The sequence below is a fragment of the Rhinopithecus roxellana genome, chromosome 6, assembly GCF_007565055.1.
Source record: "Rhinopithecus roxellana isolate Shanxi Qingling chromosome 6, ASM756505v1, whole genome shotgun sequence".
NCBI classification, from domain to species: domain Eukaryota; kingdom Metazoa; phylum Chordata; class Mammalia; order Primates; family Cercopithecidae; genus Rhinopithecus; species Rhinopithecus roxellana.
In genome coordinates this window covers 87,755,452-87,767,081 of record NC_044554.1, presented here as the reverse complement: position 1 = coordinate 87,767,081, position 11,630 = coordinate 87,755,452, and positions in this window count along the sequence as shown.

Genomic DNA, 11,630 nt, shown 5'->3' with positions numbered 1-11,630 from the left:
GCAAAGTTTAAAAATCCCAGCTGAGCAAGGTGGCTCATACCTGTAATCCCAGCACTTTGGGAGGTCAAGATGGGAGGATCACGTGAGCCCAGGTTTTTGAGACCAGCCTAGGTAACACAGTGAGACTCTGTCCCTACAAAAAAAGTTTTAAAAATTAGCTGGGCATGGTGGCCCACACCTGTAGTTCCAGCTACTCAGGAGGCTGAGGTGTGATGATCACTTGATCCTAGAAGGTAGAGGCTATAGTGAGCCATGATCATGCCACTGTACTCTAGCCTAGGTGACAGCATAAGACCCTGTCTCAAAAAATAAAAATAAAAATCCCAGAGAAGGGCTATGATTGGGTAATTTCAGATCAGCTGTCCATTCCTGTACCAAACAACCATGGTCAACGGGGTGAGACACTCTCATTGTCCAGCTTGGTCAACAGCATTCGGCCAATCCACAGTGGCTGGCTGCTAGCCAGATCACATGGCTGGAGAACAGCATGCCTGTTCTTTGCTCCCAAGGGAAGAAAATCGGTTCTTAGGAGGCAGAATCATCTGATATGTGAATGGTCTGTGGCCCTCCAAAGAGGCAAGTACATGACAGATAAACAGTTTATTTGTGGTATTAAAATTTAATGGTAGGAGGGAGGGCAATCAGGAAAATAAATATCTAAAAAGCCTTCTTGTAAATAATAATGGGGATAAAAAAGGCTGAGCAACGTTGGAGTAGAGGATGGAGCATTTCTCAGAAGAACAGTACCATCTTGGGACAAAACAAAGAAATTTCCTGTTTAGCTCCTGCTTCCCACAACCTCTGGCCTCTCTTAACCCTGTATCCAACATAATCCAGCACCTCCCCTTTCACTGTTGGCACAGGCTGTTGTATATTGTCGACTTTTCTGAAGATGAGGCATAACAATCATTGACAATTCAGCACCATAGGGAAGCTCCCAGTTCATCCATGCTTGGACCCGGCCAGTGCCCTCAGTCCCTGTCTCCTCTTCTTTTTCCTCCTCCTTTCTAGAGCCTGGCTCCTAGCCCTCCTATACCTTCTCCATCTTGGGATGCCATGCTCAATCTAGTCATTTCAATAGCTTTGCTTTACAAAGCTAGTTAGGTCTCTTTCCACCCCCTTCTCTTTTAGATCACTCTGAGTTTGTCTTTCCTCACCAAAAAGGCCCATGAAGGCATTTTCAAAAACATAAAGCCTCCTTTCCACCCTGAATCTACCCTTACTAACACAAAGCCTATAAATGACAATGTTGTTATTAACTTGCTCAGATCACATTGCTAGGCAGGGTTTCTTCTACCACCAGCGGCCTCAGAAAGTGAAAGCCTGTCTAGAGGAAACCCCACAGGCTCAAGTTTTTTGTTTTTTTATTGTTGCTTGTTGTTAACACCCTCCATTTAGAGGGATCAAGTCCAGACTTCTTTGACCATTTAAGCTCCCTTAGATGGGGTTCCCCAAAGGTGAAGATTCCTGTGCAGAGATGCGTAAAGAAAGTGCTCCCAGGAGCGACTGGTAAGAGAGGAGGCAAGGCAGGACAGAGAATGGAAAAGACCCCAGGCAGAGTCCTGGCCTCTGCCTGGCTCCGTAAGGAGTTCTAGAATGTCCATTACACTTCAGAGTTCCTTCCACCTCCAGGCAAAGGAACACCAATCAGTCAATGCTAAGAATGCCCTTAGGAGGTTGGGAGGATGTAAACTCCTGGGTACTTTGTGCAAAAAGTGGTTCTCATTGCCCCAGAGGAGTTCTAAGAAAGTTCTAGGTTGTGAAAGGGGACCTATTTAGAATCACAAGGACAGCCAGGGGACTGGTACTGCCAGCATTGAATGTGTGTGTCCCCCCAGATTCCCGAGTTGAAGCTTTAACCCCTAATGTGATGCTATTTGGGAGGTAATTAAGGTTTAGGGTTAGGTGAGGTCATGAGGGTAGAACCCCCATAATGGAATTAGTGCCTTTAGAAGAAGAGGAAGAGACAAGAGTCCAATGTCTCTGCCATGTAAGGAAACAGCAAGAAGGCAGCCACCTACAAACCCGAGAGAGCCCTCATCAGAACCTGACCATGCTGGCACCATGGATGTCACAGCCTCCAGAATAGAGAGAAATCAATGTCTGTTGTTAAGGCCACCCAGAATATGGTACTCTGCTACAGCAGCCCAAGCTAAGACAGACACCCAGAACACCCCACCCAGAGAGGAAACGGGGCTAAGCACTACAGTGCCTACTGCTACCTGGACCCTTCTAAAGCTGCAGAGAATCTGGCTTCCCTCCAGCCTACCTCACCCAGCCAGGCTCCCAGCTGCATGAGACTTACCTTGCTCCCTGCTTCTGCTCAGGAGACTTCCCCATTTGCAGTAAGGGTCTCCCCTTCCTCCATCTGTTTAAACCCTTCAACGTGCTCCTGCAGTACCTTCCCAGGAAGTGCCCTCTCACTCCCCTGAGCTGGCCCAGCACCTGTGCCATGTCCCGCCTCCCATCAGTTATGGATGCCCAGGTCTCATGGGTTCCCTATGCCTCTCCTTCCCGTGTCCCTGCACGTTCTGAGACTGGCCTCTGCTCTCGGTGCCTGCTATAAGGCTGTCCCCTGGAGACCTCCAGCTGAAGGCTGCTGAAGGGAACTGTCCCAGCCATCTTTCAGAGTCTTCCCAGCCCTCAAAGTCCTGCCAGCTTATGATGTTTTATAGAAGGTATCCATCTTCTACAAGGAGCGCTCTCTCACCAAGCCCATCTGGCTGGGTCCGGGAAAGCCAAATCCTGCCCCAGGACTTGGGATAGGGTTTTTACTCTGCCACCGTCTAATAAATGAGGAATCTGGTCAATTCTTCCTCCACTTTTCCTGTAAAGATTTCCCTGTACCACTGAGACTAAGCTCTGTAGAAAAGAGGAGGGAAGGGAGAAGAAAAAACGAGGAGAGGAAGGTTGGGGCACATCCACATTCATCCTTATCCTTGCAGAGCTTAGAGAACAGTTCAAAACAGTGAGGTGAGGCTTCAGACTCACACCTGCGAGATTTCACAGGAGAGGGAGGTGGGAGCTGGAGCAACCAGGAAGGCTGCCTGGAGGAAGGGGCTGAGGGTAGGGAGGAGGCACTCAAGGACAGAAAAGTGTCCCATGTCTCGGATAGGGAGACCAGAAGGAGCACAGAGTGTCTGAGTTACTTAAATTGGGACTGAGTTTTCCAAGGTCTCTCTCGGCCCTGCCTGCACCTCTAGGAGAAAGCTTGGTGCCCCACTAATCACATTCCTCACATGCTTTCCCCTCAGATCCTAACAACAAGCAAGGTCCAACTGCGGCTTAAGCTTTTAAACCCCCTGCACCAGGCCCATCTGTCAGCAACAGCTCCCAAGGAGGCTTCTGAGGCTCCGGAAGAACAGACCTCACCTCATGAGCCATGACCCAGCCCCAGGTTGAACCTGTCCCCACAAGAACAGCACTGCTCCACAAGATCCACCTGACATCAGGATCCCTAGCCATTTCCTGAAACATACAGACACCGAGGCCCCATCCCAAGCTACGTCATTGGAATCTCTGGGTGAGCCCTGCCATGGCTGTATTTGCTGTCAGTTGGGTATTTTTTTTTTTTAAGCATTTCATTTTGATAGAATTTCAAACGTACAGAAAAGTTGAAAGAATGATCCAAAGCATATCCATATACCCCTTTTCCAGATTTACCAACAATTTACATTTTGCCCCATCTGCTCTCTTGTTCTATCTATATCTCTATCTATGTGAGTGTATTTCTGAACGATTTGAAAGTACGTTACAAACATGGTGCCTCTTTAATCCTAAATGTGTATTTTCCAAGAACGAAAACATTCTCTCACCTACCCACAGTACAGGCAGATGTAGCACTGATACAGTACTACTATTTACCCAGCATCCACCCTCCCATCTCAGTCATCCCAGTAGGCATTAGCACCTGTTAAAACTCCCCAGATAGGTGTTAGGCAGTGCTGGCTCAGCTGAGACCCAGGGCAGCCCAACCCTGTGCTCAAGCAAGGACCACAGCCTAGGCCCCCTCCTCCTTTTCTCAATTCCTCTCTCCCACCTGGGGAGCTACAGCCTCAGCAATGCTGGAAGCAGATAGAAGGCATTAACCCCTTCTCTGCAGGCTGGAGGCAGAGCATAGCCCCCTGGCTGGCTGGGTAGCAGCAGCTGTCCTGCACCAGCTATAAATAACCTGGAGGCTGTGGGCTGTGGGGCGGGGCCACTGCTGCCCTGTGGAAGAGGTGGGTGGAGAATACCCCCTCGTGCCCAGGGCCTTACCTCGGGCCTCCCCTCCAGGGCTGGGTCCGGTGGGGCTGGCCGGGGTGTGGCCACTGTGCTGGGCAGCACTCTCGGGGCCCTAATCCCCATCCACTACTGGCATGAGGGGTCCCTCAGGGCCCCTAGGCCTCCTCTACATCCCACACCTCCTCTGCCTGCTCTGCCTCCTTCTACTGCTTCTCCAAGTAAGTGCAGGGAGTGGGAGTCCACGAGATGGGGCACCAGGAGTGCAGAACTCCCAGCTCTCATGACTGGGGGCGGGGGTCTGAGGGCATGGTGACTGGGCTGGATCGGGGATCCCTGAGTCTTGATGATGAATTGGAGATTCCATGCCTGGGTGAGGGGGCAGGGGAAGGGAAGATGAAACTGTGAGGCCGGCCAGGATGAGACTGGGAGTCCCCTGTGGATAAGCAGAGGGTTCTGGGGTGACACCCTAGCATCCAGAACTTGCCTACCTCAGGGCCCAAGGTTCCCTGTCTCCTGTCCATTCTCTCCCTACTCCCATGATTCCCCCTCCATCTCTCCTGCAGGATCTTTGACTTCTTTCCCCAGCCCATCCCTTACCTGCAGGGACCCGCAGAGAACCGCCTCCTGCCCCTGCTGCCTTGTCTCCACCCTTCCTTTCAGTGCCTGAAATCAGGCCGCCCCCAGTACCAGATGAGCGATGGGGACAGAATGGGCTCTGGGAGAACCAGCCTCTCCAAGGGTTTCTCCAGACTCTGAGCTTCGTCCAGCCACACCCTGTGCCTTTGTCCAGAGTTAGGGACTGCCGATGGAAAGTGGGGTGAAGGGACACAGAGCAGCCATCAAAAGAGAGCTGAAGAAGTGGGGGAGAGGCTGGTGGGAGTGGTCCACCATTTTACAGATGGGGAAATTGAGGCTCAGAGTGGGAGGGTGACCTGTCCTAGGCCTCACAATCTGGGGAGTGATGCCAGAGTGGAAGCTAAGAGGCCTGTCCCTGTCCAAGACTCCCCCCACAGACCAGCCTTGGGGACCATTTTCTGGGGCTTAGTGTCCCTATATGTATAAGGAGGATAATTCATTCAACAGATATTTGCCAACAAAACCAATCCAAATCCCCGCTTTGCTGCTTAATGTGTGACCTTGGACAGGTTACTCAAATCCTCAGTTTCCTCATCAGTCAAATGAGGATGACAACTGTGCTTACTGAACAGGCTTGTTGTGGGTAACACTGAGGTAATACAAGTAAAGCACGCAGCATCATGCTTGGCGTGGTGTGAGCACACAGTGAATGCCAGCTACGCTTTTGTGCCAGGCACCACAGATACAGCATGAGGACATGAGGGTCCCTGCCTTCCTAGGGGCCTGGCCAGGTGGAGGAGAGAGGTGGGAGGCAGGTACCATGCTGAGCTGTGGTCAGTGTCCCATAGGGAGATGGCCCCCAGACCGGCTGAGTCCTTTGAGTGACATTGCAGACTGCAATTGGGATGGGTGAAGGTTGTGCAGGTGGTTCACCATCCACCCCTCTGCCCCCAAAGACATCCTGGGCTTTGAGCTCTCTTGCCCTCTCCCACTTGTTCTCTAGATAAGTGCCTTCCAGGAGATCCAAGTATTGGGGCAAGGGTGGCCCCCAGCCCATCCCTCTGGGGGCCATGCTGCCAGCCACCCAAGCTAGTTAGACGGAGGCAGCTTCTGCTGACTGCTCCAGAGGTGCCCTAGGATTATCAGGGCAACACTGTGGGCTCAGCTTCCCTTGGGTCATCCCAGGCCCTGTCCCCAGCTCTCCCGGGGATCCCAGACTGGGATAGAGACCAGTTACTTGCCCACAGCTACTCAGCACGTAAGCAGCTGGAGAGCACTTAAACCCCAGCCTTTCTGACGCCAAAGCCCAGCCTTCATCTCGCTGGGCCTTCATGGCAATGGGACTTTTTCCTGGGTCCTGAGATGATGAGACCTGGAGCAGGCAGTAGGGAGGGAAGGCAGCCGAGGAGAGTCCGGCCTGGCCTGGGAGGCTTCTCAGTTATTCATCCAGTGTTTAAGGAGGACTGCCCATGGGGAGGATCCAGGGTCTGAACGCTAATCTGGTTTCAGTTCTTGTGGAGTTTATAGCCCAGAAGGGGGCGTGGCAGGAAAGAAAGGAGTCTGTATTTACAAGTTCCAGTAAATGGGCTCAGAAGAAGTATGTGTAGGTGTGAGGGCCCTTTACAGGATGGGGGGAGCCTGGTGGGAGGTGGGCAGCATAGCAGGGATGGAGATGGGTAGTTCAAGGGAAGGGATAGGGGAGAAGGTAGCGGGGAAGGCCCCAGGGCCCCAACCCAGAAAAGACATCTGTGCGAGACTGCAGAGCTGTATGGATCTGAGGACATACCCTGAAAAGACATCTGTGGGATCTGAGGACATGGGGCGCTCTCTGAGCAGGGGAGAGGACTGGTCTGATCTGCAATTGTAGGGGTTCCAGCTGCTGTTTTTGAGTGAAGAGGATGCCCTGGCCCAGGACACACTGAAGGCCTGGAGGAACCCACCCAGACTTGACCCCGGTGCTCCCTATTCCCCATGGAGGACTTTGGGAAGCTGCTCTGGAGGCAGGCCGTAATCTGGCAGCTTTTAAGTGGTGTTAGGCGCCTTACTCAAACACCGGGAGGTGGGGCCACTTATTTACAGACAGGAAACAGGTTTAAAGAGGCTCAGCAATGCCACTTGCCTCCCACTCTGTGAAGATCCCAGGAGCTTCTCAGCCCCTGCTGACTGAGTTCAGCTCCTTGGAGCTTTGGACAGCGAGATACCCCCATAGCGTCTCATGACGCTGCCTCTGTGACCTCTTGCCCAGGTCCTGGCTTCTGGTGGGCCCATCTGCCCCAAGAAGGCTCAGCAAAGAGAAAAGAACACGGAGAAGTCCCTGGCAGTCCCTGGACCGTCCCTGACCTGTCTGGCTCACACCAAAGACCAAGTCCACTGTGTGCCCTAAGACACACACTGAGGGTCGGCAGGGCCATTTGCCAGCAGCTAATGCATTGAATGACTTTTCCCAAAAATTCAACTCCCTTCGGAGCATTGTCTAGCCTATCTAGCTAATTTAGTCTCTGTTTTTGCGAATTGTTGGTGTTTCAGTATTTAAAAAAAAAAAAAAATCTGTCTGAGGGCAATGCCTACTTAATTTTGTATTCCTCCTAAGTCTCAAATTTGCAGCCTTTAAGAATTATGGGACTACTCTTTATCTTCTTAGCTGTCATATTCTACTTCATTTAATTTAAACCATTTTAAGCATTCCTCAGCCAGTTTAGCTACAGTCACTTCTTCCAAAATTCTAACTTTTTAAATGTTAATTATAATTATAATTATTTTATTTTGTTTTGTTTTAGATGGAGTCTCACTCTGTTGCCCAGGCTGGAGTGCAGTGGCACAATCTCGGCTCACTGCAAACTCCGCCTCCTGGGTTCAAGTGATTCTCCTGCCTCAGCCTCCTGAGTAGCTAGGACTACAGGCACCCATCACCACACCCAGCTAATTTTTTTGTGTACTTTTGGTAGAGATGGGGTTTCGCCATGTTGGCCAGGATGGTCTTGATCTCCTGACCTCATGATCCACTCACCTCAGCCTCCCAAAGTGCTGGGATTACAGGCGTGAGCCACCGTGCCTGGCCTTAATTTTTATTTTTAATTTTTGTGGGTACATAGTAGGTGTATACATTTATGGGGTACATGAGATATTTTTATACAGGCATACAATGTGTAAACAACACATCATGTAAAATGGGGCATCCATCCCCTCAAGAATTTATCCTTTGTGTTACAGACAATCCAATTGTACTTTTAGTTATTTAGTTATTTTAAAATGTACAATTAAATTATTGACTACAGTCACCCTTTTGTACTGTGAAATACTACGTCTTGTTCAGTCTATTTTTTTTTGGTACCTGTTAGCCCATCCCCTAATACCCTTACCAGCCTCTGGTAACCATTCTTCTACTCTCTATCTCCACAAATTCAACTGTTTTGAATTTTAAATCCCACAAATAAGTGATAACATGCGATGTTTGTCTTTCTCAAAATTCTAATTTTTAATCATTGCAAACCCATGGGGGACAGATGATTCAATAAGCTTATTTTATTTCACCTAGCAGCCCTACAGGGCCTATCATGGGCACTGACTCCCCTCACCTATGTTTAGCTTCACATCAACCCCACCAGTTAAAACCATCCTATCCCCATTTTGCAGATGAGGAAGTGAGGTGAGCTCATGTGCCCAGGGCCGCTCAGCTCGTACATGGCAGGGCCAGGATTCCAACCCACAGCCTGACTCCAGATTCCCTTCCTTTAACAAAAGTTTAATTTTAACATTGTTTAATTTTAATGTCGAATTATTTTTAGGACATTCAGACAGATGCCAAATCAGAAGAGATGTGACTTTTAGGCAAACTGGACATTAGATGTGTTGATAATTAAGGAGATAACTTTAGGCCAAGTGGCCTGTTAGAGGACCTCCTGCTGGCCAGTTCCTGCCCCTATGTTGGGCCAAGTCACCTCTCCCTCCCCTCCCAGTCCTCCTCCTTCCCCATCAGTGTTCAGGGCCCAGGGCTCGGCACAGGGGAGGCAAGCAGGACTGAGAGGAGAGGCATTCACAGGCGTTTAGAGAGAAGAGAGAACAGCAGAATGAGGAGAGGCCTAAGGCCTCCCGGGGGAGCTGGAGGGGAACTAGGAATGTAGGAAGATGAACTCGGCTGAGCACAGACTCAGGGATGAGAAAGCCTCTGGGAGCTGCCCAGGGCGGGGGTGGGGGTCCTCACTCAACATCCAACACCCTACAAGTTAGATCTAAAGTCTCCTCTTCCAAGGAGCCTGCCTGGACACACCAGGAAATAATGACCCACTTCCCTCATCTGACTCCCCACCCCTCACCCTCCCCTGGGCCAGTCTCAGCTCCCATTACTGTCCCCTATGTCTATGCAGGGCCTGACTGCCTCCTCCTCCCCCTCCTTGCTCATGGCCACCTTCCTCCATTCTTCCCCCTCCTTCCTGTTCCTGCATCCTTCCTTCCTCCCCCACCTCCTCCCCTTTCTCTTCCCGGTCTCCTCCACCTCCTTCCCCCATACTCCTCTTCCTCCCCTTCCTTCTTTCTCTCCTCCTCATTCTCCCCCTCTCCCTTTTCCGACCCCTTCTTCTCTCCTCATCATCATCCCCTCTCCTCCCCGCTCCTCCTTCCTCCCTTCCTTCTCCCTCCTCTGCATTCTTCCTTCCCTCTTTTCCAGTCTTCCCCTCCAAGCCTCCTTCTTCTCCTCTTCCTCTCCTCTTGCTCTTTCCTCTAATTCTGTGCTGCCTAAGGGGCAGGGCCTGAGCTCAGGCTCATTGAAATCCACTGAATGAAAGCAAACATGGGATGGAATCCTGCCCCTCCCAGCTGAGTCCTTCTCTGACCTTGGGAAGCAGAGGGAGGAAGCAGGGAGGGAGCTCACCCCATTCCCCTCTGGTCCCTGGCAGCCTGGGCCCAGGACGTGTGGTCCTGTAAATCTCCCCAGCTTAGACCAAGGGCTAAATATAGACAGAAGCTTTGTCACCAGGTCCTGGAGGGAACACTAGACTGGGCCAGACCCCCAGGCTCCAGGGAGGCGACACCTTTGAGGCCTGTCTGGGCCCCGGGCACAGGTTCTGTTTGGATAGGATCCAAGGTGGAAGAAGAGCAGCTGGAGTATTGGCTCTCACTCCTGCATCCTTCCCCAGCCAGGGCCTTTCCTTTGCCTCTTCTAAGGTGAGGGCCTCCCATGCCAGGCACTGAGAGGCAGGAACCAGGACCTGAGCCCTCACACAGGCTAGGCTCAGAGCAAAGTTCAGAGAGAAGGAAATATAGCAAGCAGGAAAAGCCCAGAACCTGGGCTCCCAGAATTAGGGGTGGGGATGTAGCTCTACCTGGCTGAGGGGGTCATGGTTTCATTAATCCATCCAAGCAGTTAGTCAGTCGACAAACATTTATTTAGCACCTGCTATGTGCCAGGCTCTGAACTAGGGACTGGGGACACAGATGTGGACCCTGGGCTCCCACAGCCTACAGTCAGTCTCATGGGCTGGGGTGTGGATGGTGGGGAGCTCTCTGTCCTAGGACAGCCAAGAGCTAATTAGCACACATGCCCAAGATGCTTCCCTCAGAAGAGAGAATCATGGAAACAGGAAAACAGTCTATTTCTTCTCTACACTCTTACACACCTCTGACACCAAAAGTGTGGATTTTCTGCCCCAAGCAATTCTGTACTTCTCTGGGGACCCCAACTGGGTGTCCCCCAATTCAATTCAATTCTGATGCTATCTTCCTGGAGTCAGCATCAGCCCCCACAGGTAAAGGCTCAGTCCCACAAGACTGCCCCCAATTCAGATGCCAATCACAAGACAGGGCTTCCCATTCTCTCGACGGACAGGCTATGTAAATCAAGAGTTCTCATGACCCTCTCTTTGGGTTCAATAATGTGCTATAACATTTTACAAAATTCAAGGAAACATTTCTATTTCCAGTTTATTTTAAAGTCTATCACAAAGGATACAGCTGAACAGCCAGGTGGAGAGGCACACAGGGTAAGCTGTGGGGAGGGCGCAGAGCACCATGCCCTCGCTGGATGCCACCCTCCCAGCACCACCAAGTGGTCACCACCCAGAAGCCCCCAATCCCACCTTTGAGGGGTTTCATAGAGGCTCCATTACCAAGGCATATTAACCCAATCTCCAGCCCCTCTCCCTTCCTCAAGGCATAGGAAGGTGCTGAAAGCTCCAACCTTCTAACCATGGCTTGGTCTCTCTGGTAACCAGCTCCATTTGGGAGCCCACCAAGAGTCACCTCATTAGAACAAACGACACTCCTGTCACCTAGGAAATTCCAAAGGTTTTCAGGACTCTGTGTCGGGAACCGGGGGCTAAGACCTAATATTTATAATTCCTCATCTCTCTTGTGCAAGGTCCTACCCGCTGGCTGGGTCTGCCTCCTGTGACCCAGCTCTCTGCCTCCAAGGCCCCTGCTCCTCTGTGGCAAGAGAGGGGCTTCTCACTTGAGTGGCCTCCTGAGCCCCACAGCAACCCCATTCTGGGGCTGGGGTCCTCTCAGCATCTGTGACCCACAGGTCTTCACTTCCTCACCCAGGACCAACTCTTCCCATGGGTACCTGACCAAGCCACAAACCTGCCGACTGTCTGGGCTTGAATCCTGCCTCTGCCCCTTACCTGAAGTCGGACCTTTGGCGGGTGACTTTGCTTCCCTGGGCCTCAGCAGCCTCATCTGTGAAATGGGGTTGTTTGCAGCTACCTCAGAGACTGCTGTGAGGATTAAATCTGCTGTCTTCTGTAGGGCATTTAGAGGCAGGTCTAGCACTAGAGTCAGTGCTGACTTCGCATGAAAGAAGCCTCCTCTTCCTGCCTGTCTCCCCTCTCCTTCTCTTG